Source organism: Cricetulus griseus (assembly GCF_003668045.3).
Source record: "Cricetulus griseus strain 17A/GY chromosome 1 unlocalized genomic scaffold, alternate assembly CriGri-PICRH-1.0 chr1_0, whole genome shotgun sequence".
NCBI lineage: Eukaryota > Metazoa > Chordata > Mammalia > Rodentia > Cricetidae > Cricetulus > Cricetulus griseus.
In genome coordinates this window covers 128,276,177-128,289,997 of record NW_023276806.1, presented here as the reverse complement: position 1 = coordinate 128,289,997, position 13,821 = coordinate 128,276,177, and positions in this window count along the sequence as shown.

The window sequence follows — 13,821 nt, the reverse complement described above, 5'->3', positions numbered from 1 at the left end:
ATTATAATCAAGAAAAGGGGTATAGTTAAATATTAGAGTGCTTGTTTAGTATATGTTAGGTTGTAAGCATTATTCCCACTCTGAAAGGAAAATTAAGAAAAATAACAAGATTAACAACTTGCCCTTTGCTCACATTATTGCTCCTCCTTCTCTATGACTGGACTCCAGGAGTTCAGCCCAGTGCTTAGCTATGGATCTCTGCATCTGCTTCCATCAGTTACTGGATGAAGGTTCTTTGATGACAATTAAGGCAGTCATTAATCTGATTACAGGGAAAGTGCAGTTAAAGTATCCTCTACACTATTAGATTCTTAGTTGGGGTCATCCTTGAGGATTTCTGGGAATTTCCCTACAGCCAGGTTTCTCATTAACACCATAATGGCTCCCTCTATCAAGGTATCTCTTTCCTTGCTCTCCTTTTTGTCCTTCCCCCACCTCAACCATTCCATTCCCTCATGTTCTCATGCCCCTCCCCTTCTCCCATACCCACTTCCCTACCAACCTCCCCTGTTCCTCCATGCTCCCAATTTACGCAGGAGATCTTGTCTATTTCCCCTTCCCAGGGGGTGGGGCTGCGATGCGGGGGCAGAATCCATGTATTCCCGCATTCTCTGGGGTTGTGGTCTGTAGGCTAGTTATCCTTTGCTTTATATCTAATATCCACTTATACAGAAACAGCTGTCAGGAGCAAGTGGGAGCCCACTGACTCCAGACTGACAGCTGGAGAACCTGCGTAGGACAGAGCTATGCCCTCTGAATGTGGGTGACAGTTGGGTGGCTTGGGCAGTTTGTGGGGCCACTAGTATGGGAATCAACCCTTATCCCTAGTGCATGAACTGGCTTTTTGGAGCCCATTCCCTGTGGAGAGATAACCTTGCTCAGCCTAGATACATGGGGGAGGGCTTTGGTCCTGCCTCAAGTGATATGACAAGTTTTTTGATTCCCCATGGGAGGTCACTCCCTTTCCATGCGTCACTAGAAAACAAACAAGCTTCTAATAAAATAATAATAATAAAATACAATAAGATGAAACAAAATTAACACATCTGAATTGGACAAAACAAATAGAAGGAAAAGAACCCAAGAATCAGAGACCCAGTAGTTCTCAGGAATCCCATAAAAACATAAACTGGAAGTCAATACATTACATGCACACACGCACGCACGCACGCACGCACGCACGCTCGCGATCTGGTTCAGGTCCATGCAAGTCCGGCACATTTTGCTCAATCTCTGTGAGTTCATATGATTTTAGATAACACTGATTTAGAGGGCCTTGTTTTCTTTGTGTTCTCCATCCCTTCTAGTTCTTACACTCTTTCTGCTTCCTCTTTACTTTGGTTCCCTGGGCTGAAGAGAAGGATTTAATGCAGACATTCCTTCAAGGGCTGTGTTGTGGAATATTGTTTTAACTGAGCAAAGATGTGTTACATTTGTTTATGCTGCAGAATATTACTTTAACTGTGTGAAGGTGTGTTACTTTTGTTTGTGTTGCATTTGTTTAATTATGAAAAGACGCATTCCTGTTTCACCTTGCCTGCCTAAAGCACCTGATTGGTCTAATAAAATGCTGAATGGTCAATAGCTAGGCAGGAGAGGGATAAGCAGGACTATCAGGCAGAGAGGATAGATAGGAGGAGAAATCTAGGCTCAGGGAGAGAGAAGAAGGAGAGAGAGGGACACTCCAGTGGCCAGAAGCTGTGCAGCTGCTAGCCAGACAGGAACAGTGAAAGTAAGATACACAAAATGAAGAAATGTAAAAAGCCCCAAGGCAAAAAATAGATAAAGAGAAATGGGTTAATTTAAATGAAAAGACCTAGCTGGAAACAAACCTAAGCTAGGTCGAGCATTCAAAACTAACATTAAGTTTCTGTGTCATGATTTGACACCTGGTTGGTGACCCCAAAAAGAATGTCTGCTATAGGACCCAGTGTTCCAAGTTCTCTTAATCTCTACATAATATCTGGATCTGGGTCTCAATATTTATTCCCATCTGCTGCAGTAAAATGCTACTCTGATAATGGCTGAGCAAGGTACTGGTCTATGAATACAGCAGAATGACTTTAGGGATCATTTTATTATTACAGGTTTTTGTTGTTTATTTGTTTGTTTTTGTAAGAACAGTATTTGGTTTTAACCTATCTAGTCTCTAGTTCTTGGTCAAACAAGCATTCAAACAGTGTCAAGTAAAGATTCCAATTCATGAAGTAAGCATGAATTCAAATGACATATTTTATGTCAACTTTTTATTTCTAATTTTGTTAATTTAGATAATCTCTCCATGCCTTTTAGTTAGTTTTGATAAGGGTTTGTAGATCATAATGATTTTTCTCAAAGGGTTATCTCTTTGTTTCATTTTTTTGTACTATTAAATTTATTTTCATTCTTAGTTTTATTATTTCTTACATACTAGTCCTTTTGGGTACAATTTCTTTTTTTGTTCTAGAGTTTTCATGTGTGCTGTTAAGTTACTAATTTGAGATCTCTCCAATTTTTTGAGTAGGTATTTAATATTATGAGCTTTCCTCTTAGAACTGCCTTCATTGTGTTTTATATGTTTGGGTATTTTGTATATCTATCTTTATTCTAGAAAGTCTTTAATTTCTTTCTTAACTTGTATCTTGACCCAATTTTCATTTAGTAGTGAGTTGTTCAGTTTCCATGTGTTTGTAAACTTTCTGTTGTTTCTGTTGTTGTCAATAGCCAGTTTTAATTCCATAGTGATCAAATAAAATTCAGGGCATTATTTCAATTTTCTTGTCTCTATTGAGACTTGCTTAGTGTCCAAATATTTGGTCAATTTTAGAGAAAGTTCCATGAGGTGGTGAGAAACATATTGTTTTGTGTGAAATGTTCTATAAGTATCCATTAGGTCCATTTGGTTTATAATATTGGTTAGCTCCAGTATTTCTGTTTAATTTTTGTCTTGATAGCCTGTGTTGATGAGAATTGGGTATTGAAGTTTCCCACTATCAGTGGGTAAGGTCCATATGGGATTTAACCTATAGTGGTGATAATTTTACAAAAAAGGCTGCTTTTGTATTTTGGGCACAGATGTTTAGAATTGAAATGTCTTCTTGGTGCACTTTTCTTTGATGAGCATGGAGTGTCCTTCCCTGTCTCTTCTGATTAGTTTTGGAATGAAATCATTTTAGTCAAATGACTATACCAACATTTTTCTTAGGTCCTTTTGCTTGTAGTATCTTTTTCCATCCTTTTACCTGAAAGTGATACCTATCCTTGATGTTAATGTGTGTTTCTTGGATGCAGAAGGACGGATACTGTTTTCACATCCATTCTGTTAGTCTGTTTCTTTGTATTGAGGAATTGAGTCCATTGATGTTGAGAGATAGCAATGGACAGTGTTTACTGATTCTTGTTATTTTCTTTTTTAATTGTGTGTGTGTGTGTGTGTGTGTGTGTGTGTGTTTCCCTTCATTTATTTGTTTATATTTTGGTCTGGTATTTATGATGGGCGTTCTTTAGTGTGGTTAACCTCTATAGGTTAGAGTTTTCCTTCTAGTACCTTTTGTAGGGCTGAATTTGTAGATATTGTTCAAATTTAGTTTTGTCATGTAATATCTTATTTTCATCAACTATTGTGATTGGAAATTTTGTTGAGTCTAGGTTGGCACCTATGATCTCATAGATTCTATAGAACATCAGTCTGGTCCTTCTAGCTTTTAGAGTCTCCATTGAGAAGTTGGGTATTATTCTAAAAGGACAGGCTTTATATGTTACATTTTCCCCTGAAGCCTTTAATATTCTTTCTTTGGTCTGGATGTTTAGTGCTTTGATTATTATGTGCCAAAGGGAATTTCTTTTCAGGCCCAGTCTATTTGGTGTTATTATGCTTCTTGTAGCTTTATAGGCATCACCTTCTGTAGGTTAGGGAAATTTTCTTTTACAATTTTGTTGAAAATATTTTCTGGATCTTTGACCTGGGTTTCTTTTTTTTTCTTTTTTCTTTTTTTTCTTTTTCTTTTTCTTTTTTGAGACAGGGTTTCTCTGTGTATCTTTGGAGCCTGTCCTGGCACTTGCTCTGGAGACCAGGCTGGCCTCGAACTCACAGGGATCCACCTGCCTCTGCCTCCCGAGTGCTGGGATTAAATTTCGCCGACCAACCTGGGACCTAGGTGAGTGAGTCTCTGCCCTTTCCCGACTCTCGCCCAAAAAAGCATCCACCCCGACCACCCCCACCCTCCCAACCCCAACTGCGCCTGTGGGCTTGGGTTAGACACGCCCAGGCAGGGAGGAGCTCCCTGTGCCCCGAATCTGCTAGCACCCCACCATACCATTCTGCCGTCCAACCCAGGAACTAGTGAGGAGACTACCAGGAGAGTCAAGACCATTCAGAGTTGTGGACATTGAATTCCTGGCCCCCACACACCACTGGGTCACAAGAGGAGATAGAGATACCCCACCTGCACCCACTAAAAGAAGATATGGGGAGAACACAGAATAAGATTTCACTCAACAACAGAAAGACCAATATGACACCACCAGAATCTAGGGACTCCACTCCAGCAAGATCTGAAAAGCCCAACACAGAGCATGAAGATGAGATGGACCTCAAAAATTATCTCAGCAAGATGATAGAGACCTTTAAGGAGGAAACAAGAAAATCCCTTAAAGAAATAGAAGAAAAAGCAAACAAGAAATTAAACAAAATGGAAGAAAAGACAAGCCAAAAAATTCAAGAAATAAATAAATCTCTTAAAGAATCTAAAGAAAGCCAAGAAAAAACATCCAAACAAGTGAAGGAAGCTCTTGAAACAGTTCAAAGCATGAAAGCTGAAATAGACACAATAAAGAAAACACAGAATGAGACCATGCTGGAAATGGAAAGGCTGGATAAACGATCAGGAACTAAAGATGTAAGTATAACCAATAAAATTCAAGAGATGGAAGAGAGAATCTCAGCTACTGAAGACTCGCTAGAGGATATACATTCATCAACCAAAGAAAACCTCAAGTCCAACAAATCCCTAACACAAAATGTCCAGGAAATATGGGACACCATAAAAAGGCCAAACCTAAGAATAATAGGTGTAGAAGAAGGTGAAGAAACACTGCTCAAAGGTACAGAAAACATATTCAACAAAATCATAGAAGAAAACTTCCCCAACCTACAGAAGGATATGCCTATGAAAGTACAAGAAGCTTACAGGACACCAAACAGACTGGACCACAAAAAGAAGTCCCCCTGACACATAATAATCAAAACTCCAAATCTACAGAATAAAGAGAAAATATTAAGAGCAGCAAAGGAAAAAGGCCAAGAAACATATAAAGGCAAACCAATCAGAATCACACCCAACTTCTCAATGGAAACTCTGAAAGCCAGAAGATCTTGGATAGATATCTTACAAGCACCAAGGGAGCATAGATGTCAACCCAAACTACTGTACCCAGCAAAACTTTCAATTACTATAGACAAAACAGATTTAAACAATACATATCCACAAATCCAGCACTACAGAAGGCTCTGGAAGGAAAACTCCAAACCAACGAACATAACTACACTCACAAAAACACTGGCAATAGATAATCTAATTTTACCAAACACAAAAAGAAACAGGAGAACAAAACCCACACGAAAAGACACCACCAACAATAAATCCAAAACAAAGAAGAACCAATGAACAATGGACATTAATATCCCTAAATGTCAATGGTCTTAACTTACCCATAAAAAGATATAAGCTAACAGAATGGATATGAAGACAGAATCCATCCTTCTGCTGTTTACAAGAAACACACCTCAACTTCAAAGATAGGCGATACCTCAGAGTAAAAGGATGGGAAAACATTTTCCAATCAAATGGGATCAAGAAACAAGCTGGGGTAGCAATCCTAATATCTAACAAATTAGACTTTAAACTGAAAGCAATCAAAAGAGATGAAGAAGGGCATTTCATACTCATCACAGGAAAAGTCCATCAAGATGAAGTCTCAATCCTGAACATCTATGCCCCTAATACGAAAGCACCCACATTTGTAAAAGAAACATTACTAAAGCTCAAACTACACATAAAACCACACACACTTATAGTAGGAGACTTCAACACCCCCCTTACATCACTGGACAGAACCACAAGACAGAAACTTAACAAAGAAACAAAGGATCTGACAGAAGTTATGACACAACTGGGTTTAACAGATATCTATAGAACATTCCATCCAAACACAAAAGAATATACCTTCTTCTCAGCGCCACATGGAACCTTCTCAAAAATTGACCACATACTTGACAGCAAAGCAAACGTCCGCAGATACAAAAGAATTGAAATAACCCCCCGTATCTTATCAGAACACCATGCATTAAAGCTAGAATTCAACAGCAACACGAATTGCAGAAAACCTACATTTGCGTGGAAAATGAATAACACCCAATTGCTCCATTCCTGGGTTGAGGAAGAAACAAAAAAAGAAATTAAAGACTTCCTAGAATTTAATGAGAATGCAGACACCATCCGAACATATGGGACACTCTGAAAGCAGTGCTAAGAGGGAAGTTCATAGCACTAAGTGCCCACATGAAGAAACTTGAGGAAAGTCACATTAGAGAATTGACAGAACAACTGAAAGGTTTAGAGCAAAAAGAAGCAAACACACCAAGGAGGAGTAGACACCAGGAAATAATCAACCTGAGAGCTGAAATCAACAAAGTAGAAACTAGGAAAACAGTACAAAGAATCAATGAAACAAAGAGTTGGTTCTTTGAGAAGATCAATAAGATAGACAAACCTCTAGCCAAACTAACCAAAAGGCAGAGAGAGAGCATGCTAATTAACAAAATCAGAAATGAAAAGGGGGATATAACAATGGACACTGAGGAAATCCAGAGAATCTTTAGGTCATACTTTGAAAAGCTGTATTCCACAAAATTGGAAAATCTAAAGGAAATGGACAGCTTTCTGGATAAATATCACTTACCAAAATTAAATTAAGATCAGATAAACAATTTAAATCAACCTATAACCCCTAATAAAATAAAACAGTCATCAAAAGCCTCCCAACCAAAAAAAGCCCAGGACCAGATGGCTTCACTGCAGAATTCTACCAGAAATTCAAACAAGAACTAATTCCAGTACAACCTCACACTGTTCTGCACAATAGAAGCTGATGGGATATTGCCAAACTCTTTCTATGAGGCTACAATCACACAAAGATATGACTAAGAAAGAGAAGTACAGACCGATACCCTCATGAACATCGATGCTAAAATACTCAATAAAATATTGGGCAACCGAATCCAAGAACATATCAGGAAAATCATCCAACATGATCAAGTAGGCTTCATCCCAGGCATACAAGGATGGTTCAACATACGAAAATCCATCAATGTAATCCACCATATAAACAAACTGAAAAAGAAAAACTACATGATCATCTCACTAGACGCTGAAAAAGCCTTTGATAAAATCCAACATCCCTTCATGATAAAAATCTTGGAGAGAACAGGAATAACAGGAACATATCTAAACATGATAAATGCAATATACACCAAACCAATAGCCAACATCAAACTAAATGGGGAGAAACTCAAAGCGTTTCCTCTAAAATCAGGAACAAGACAAGGCTGTCTACTCTCTCCATATCTCTTCAATATTGTTCTTGAAGTTCTGGCTATATCAATAAGACAAGAAAAGGGGATCAAAGGGATACAAATTGGAAAGGATGAAGTCAAACTTTCACTATTTGCAGATGACATGATAGTCTATGTTAGTGACCCGAAAAACTCTACCAGGGAACTCTTACGGCTGATAAACACCTTCAGCAAGGTAGCAGGATACAAATTAACTCAAAAAAATCAGTAGCCCTACTATATACAGATGATAAATCCAGTAAGAAAGAAATCAGGGAAATATCACCTTTCACAATATCCACAAGCAACATAAAATATCTTGGGATAACACTAACCAAAAACGTGAAAGACCTGTACAATAAGAACTTTGAGACTTTAAAGAAAGAAATTAAACAAGATACCAGAAAATGGATAGATCTCCCATGCTCTTGGATAGGTAGAATTAACATAGTAAAAATGGCAATCCTGCCAAAAGCAATCTACAGATTCAATGCAATCCCCATCAAAATCCCAACACAGTTTTTCACAGACATTGAAAGAACAATACTCAACTTTATATGGAAAAATAAAAAGCCCAGGATAGCCAAAACAACTCTTTACAATAGAGGATCTTCTGGAGGCATCACCATGCTCGACTTCAAGCTCTACTATAGAGCCATAGGTCTGAAAACAGCTTGGTATTGGCCCAAAAATAGACAGATAGACCAATGGAATCGAATTGAAAACCCTGATATTGACCCATGCACCTACGAATACCTTATTTTTGACAAAGGTGGTAAATCTATACAATGGAAAAAAGATAGCATCTTCAACAAATGGTGCTGGTACAATTGGATTCGTACATGCAGAAAATTGCAGATAGATCCATACCTGTCAACATGCACAAAACTTAAGTGCAAATGGATCAAAGATCTCAACATAAATCCAGCCACACTGAATCTTCTAGAAGAATAAGTGGGAATTACCCTTTAACAAATTGGCACAGGAGACCACTTCCTCAACATTATGCCAGTAGCACAGACACTGAAGTCTGCAATTAATAAATGGGACCTCTTGAAACTGAGAAGCTTCTGCAAGGCAAAGGAAACAGTCAATAGGACAAAACGACCACCCACAGAATGGGAAAAGATCTTCACCGATCCCACATCTGACAGAGGACTGATTTCCAAAATATATAAGGAGCTCAAGAAGCTAGCCACCAAAACACCAAACAATGAAATTAAAAAGTGGGGTGCAGAACTAAATAGGGAATTCTCAACAGAGGAATCTGAAATGGCTGAAAGACACTTAAGAAAGTGCTCAAAATCATTGGCCATCAGAGAAATGCAACTCAAAACAACTCTGAGATACCACCTCACGCCTGTCAGAATGGCTAAAATAAAAAATACCAATGACAATCTATGCTGGAGAGGATGCAGAGAAAATGGAACACTCCTCCATTGCTGGTGGGAGTGCGAACTTGTAAGACCACTCTGGAAATCAGTGTGGTGGTTGCTCAGAAAAATTGGAATCAGTCTACCTCAAGATCCAGCCATTCCTCTCTTGGGTATATACCCAAATAGTGCATGTTCATACAACAAGGACATATGTTCAACCATGTTCATAGCAGCATTGTAATAGCCAGAACCTGGAAGCAACCTAGATGCCCCTCAACTAAAGAGTGGATTGAGAAAATGTGGTACATTTATACAATGGAGTACTACTCAGCAGAAAAAAACAATGGAATTTTGAAATTCGAAGGCAAATGGATGGAACTAGAGGAAACCATCCTGAGTGAGGTAATCCAGTCACAAAAAGACAAACATGGTATGTACTCACTCATATATGAATTTTAGACATAGAGCAAAGGATTACCAGCCTATAATGCTCTTCACCAAAGAAACTAGGAAACATGAAGGACTCTAAGGGATAAATGGTCCCCAGGAATGGAAGTGGCATGAACTCCTGAACTAGTTGGGGGCATGAGGGTAGGGGGGGAAGGAGCTGCTACAAAAGAGCAAGAGAAGAGGAGTAGAGGAGAGGAAATAGAGGGGCAGAAATACTGATTTGGGGGAAGAATAGATGAAAGAGAGCAGGTTGAGAGATACCCTATCAGAGGGAGCCATTATAGGTCTGAGAAGAGATCTGGAACTAGGGAGATCTCCAGAGCCCTACAAGGATGACACAATCTGACAATCCAGGCAATGGAGGAGAGGATAACCTAAAAGCCCTCCCCCTAAAATGAGATTGATGACTTCTCTTTATGCCATCCTAGAGCCCCCACCCAGTGGCTGATGGAAGTAGAGACAGACATCCACAGATATACACTGAGCCAAAACTGGAAATTTAGTTGAAGAGAGGGAGGAATGAAGAACGAAGGGGTCTGTACCAGGTTGGAGAAACCCACAGGAACAGTTGACCTGAACAAGGGAGAGCACATCGACCCCAGATGCTGTCGGGAGGCCAGTACAAGACTGATCCAGACCCCTGAACATGGATGTCAATAAGGAGGCCTCTGCATTCCAGGGAGCCTCTGATGGTGGATTAGTATTTTTCCCTGGTGCAAGAAGGGACTTTGAGAGCCCATTCCATGTGAAGGGTTACACTCTGGCCCTGGACACATGGGGAAGGGCCCAGGACCAGCACAGGAAGATTTGGTGGACTTTGCAGAGCCCCCTTTGAGGGCCCTACCCTGCCTGGGGAGTGGTGGGTGGATGGGATGGGGGTGGGCTGGGGGTGGGGAGGAGGGTTGGGGTGAGGGGAGGGAGAGGGAGAAGGGACTTGAAACAAGCTTGTTCTCTAACAGAACTAATAAATAAATTAAAAAAAAATACAGTGGTAGAAGTGAAAGATCAAAAAAAAAAAAAAAAAAAAAAAAGACGTGTGCCACCAATGCCCGGCGACCTGGGTTTTGTAAGACTCTTTCCTCTATACCTATTATTCTTAGATTTAATGTTTTCATAATGTTCCAGATTTCCTGGATATTTTGTGACGTGTTTTTCTTTTAGATTTAATGTTTTCTTTTACCAAAGAGTCCATTTCTTCCTTTGTGTCTTCAGTGCCTGAGATTCTGTCTCTTATCTCTTTTACTCTATGGGTTTAGCTTGCCTCTGAGGATCCTGTTTGAGTTCTATTTTTTTTTTCTAAATTTCCCTCAGATTGTTTTTTCTTTATTGATTCTATTGATTCAGGTCTTGATTGTTTCATTAATTTTCTTCCACTCTCTATGTTTTCATCGACTTCTGTAAGGGATTTATCCATTTTGTCCTAAGGACTTCTAATACCTAAGGATTTTCATAGATGCTACCTTAAGGTATTCAGCAATATTATGATACTCAGTGCATACTGTTGTAGGAGCTGTAGCGGAAACATATTGACCTGGCTATTATTGATTGTGTTTTAGGCTGGCATCTAGGCATCTGAATTTGGGAAGATTGTAACTCTGGTTGCTGGATGGTCTTTACTGGATGAGTTTTTTGTTACTTGGTTTCTGCTGCCTTTTCTGTTCATAGGAAAGTGTGGTGGTACTGTGTGTTGCCTAGTAGGAAATTCTTCTGATAGGTGTGGACACTGAGGGTTCTGGGTAAAATGTGTTTCTAGGTATTGAGAGATAACACTTAGGAATGGGGATTGGTTGTGAGGGTGGCGAGGGGGGTCCACAAGAGTGAGGAAAGCAAAGCAGGGTGTTTCACCAGTATCTGGTTTGTTCTTTGGGAGTGGGGACAGATAGTAAGTAGAGGCCACAATAGGTAGTCTACTACAGAGTGGAGATGATTCTGAGAGATTGGATATGGAGGAAAAGAGGAAGAATGAAAATCTAAAGCTTGCTCATCTTCTTTTCTGACCTACTTACTTTTCTGGTCTGCTTGGTTAGAGTTCCCAGAGAATGCCTGCTGGGTTTGGGTGTAGGTGGAAGTTTCTGTCCCTTCCAGTTCTGCAGCAGTTTAGTCCCAAATATACACACAGAGGCTTATATTAATTATAAACTGTTTGGCCAATAGTCCAGGCTCCTTATTGACTAGCTCTCTCCTAATTATTAACCCATATCTATTAATCTATGTATCTTCGCATAGTTTTGGCTTACCAGAGAATGTCCTAGCTACATTGCATCTCCCTGGCAACTCATTGTCTATGTTCCTCTTCCCAGAACTCTCCTAGTCTTGTAGCCCCACCTATATTTCCTGTCTGGCTACATATTACCTGCCTATTGGCCAAAACAGCTTTATTCATCAACCAGTAATAGAAACATATATTCACAGCATACAGAAGGACGTCCCCCATCATTGGGGGGGGTGGCAGGGTGAGTAAAAAGAAAGAGTAGAGAATATCTTCATGATCTGCTGGAGATGGAGGCAGAAAGGAGGGAGAAGCTGTAACAGGTGGTCTGATACAGAGGTGGGGATAAGAATGTAGGTTTGTATTAGGAGGAGAGGAGGGAAAGGGGAAAATCCACAATTAGGCTGTCTGTTTCCCTGGAGTGACCTGCAGATTCTCAAGGAAAGCCTGCTAGAGTTGGGCACTGGGATAATATGATGAGTGACAAAGAAAAGTTGGAGGGGAAGATCTGTGTGATCTTCTGGAGATGGGGGCAGGAAGGGAGAACATTGCAGATGGTCTGTTACGAACCTGAGGATGAACCTGGGCATTGAGTTTGGAGGATAAGAAGAAGAGAAGATCTGCTGTTAGCTAATTGTTTTTCTGGCTACAGTGGCTAGTAGGGATCCAGGGAATACCTGCTAGTGTTGGAGGCTGGAGTAATGAGATAAGGGGTTAGGGGAAGTTGGAGGATGTCTATGTGATTCATTGAAGGTAGGCATCCAAGAGGAAGGGGAGACCACAGCATGAATTTTGCTACAGAGCCGAGGATGAGTCTGGGAGATTGGATTTAGAGGAGAGAATGGATAGGTGAATATCTGTTGTTAGCTTACTTACTCCCCTGGATAGAGTGGACTGCTGGTATCTCCTTTAGTAGTTATGCAAAGTTTTCTTCATGTATCTGTTAAGGAGAGAAGCACTGAGGTGCCCCACCATGCAAGCTTTCAATATGCTTTCACTTATATACAAAAGTTACATAGAACCTCTAAGCCACCTGTAAATTAATTCAGTCTATTTTTTACCCTGAACCTTCAGTAAACTTTCCTAGTCATTATAACAGTATTATAAGGATACTCATATATGTTACTATATTATACATGTGTATACAGGAGTAATTTCAGTTTTATATGTAAATTTAAAAAAATATGATACCTTAGAAGATCATATTAAGATTTAGATTTTTCTCAGGAGATCATGTCCCTTTCCCCTTCTCCAGGGGACCACGTATGTCTCTCTTAGGTGCCTCCTTTCTTCCTAGCTTCTCTGGAGGTGTGGATTGTAGGTTGGTAGTCCTTTGACCCATGTCTAATATCCATAGGTGAGTGAGTACATACCATGCTTGTCTTTCTGTGACTGGGTTACCTCACTCATGATGGTTTCTTCTAGTTCCATCCATTTGCCTGCAAATTTCAAGATTCCATTGTTGCTTTCTGCTGAGTAATACTCCATTGTGTAAATGAACCACATTTTCTCCATCCATTCTTCAGCTGAGGGGCGTCTAGGATCTGGCCATTACAAACAACACTGCCAAGGACATAGTTGAACAGGTGTCCTTGTTGTATGAATGTGCATCCTTTGGTTATATGCCCAAGAGTGGAATTGCTGGATCTTGAGGTAGGTTAATTCCCATTTTTCTGAGAAACCGCCATACTGATTTCCTCACAAGTTTACACTCCTACCAGCAATGGAGGAGTGTTCTTTTTCTACATCTTCTCCAGCACAAACTGTCATTGGTGTTTTGATTTTGGCCATTCTGACAGGAGTAAGATGGTATCTCAGAGTTGTTTTGAATTGCATTTCCCTGATGACTAAGAATGGGGGGAGAGGGGGAGGGAGGGAGGAAAAAGAGAAGGGGAGAAGAGGAGCGTGGAGGAGAACATGAGGGATCAGGAAGACTTAGACAGGGGAAGAATAGAGGAAAGCAAGAAAAGAGATACCTTAATAGAGGGAGCCATTATAGGTTTAAAGAGAAATCAGGCACTAGGGAAATGTACAGAGATCTACAAGGATGACCCCAACTAAGAATCTAAGCAATAGTGGGGAAGCTACCTTAAATGCCCTTCTATGATAATCAGACTGATGACCACCTTAAATGCCATCCTAGAGCCTTCATGCAGTAACTGATAGTATCAGAAGCAGACACCCTCAGCTAAGTA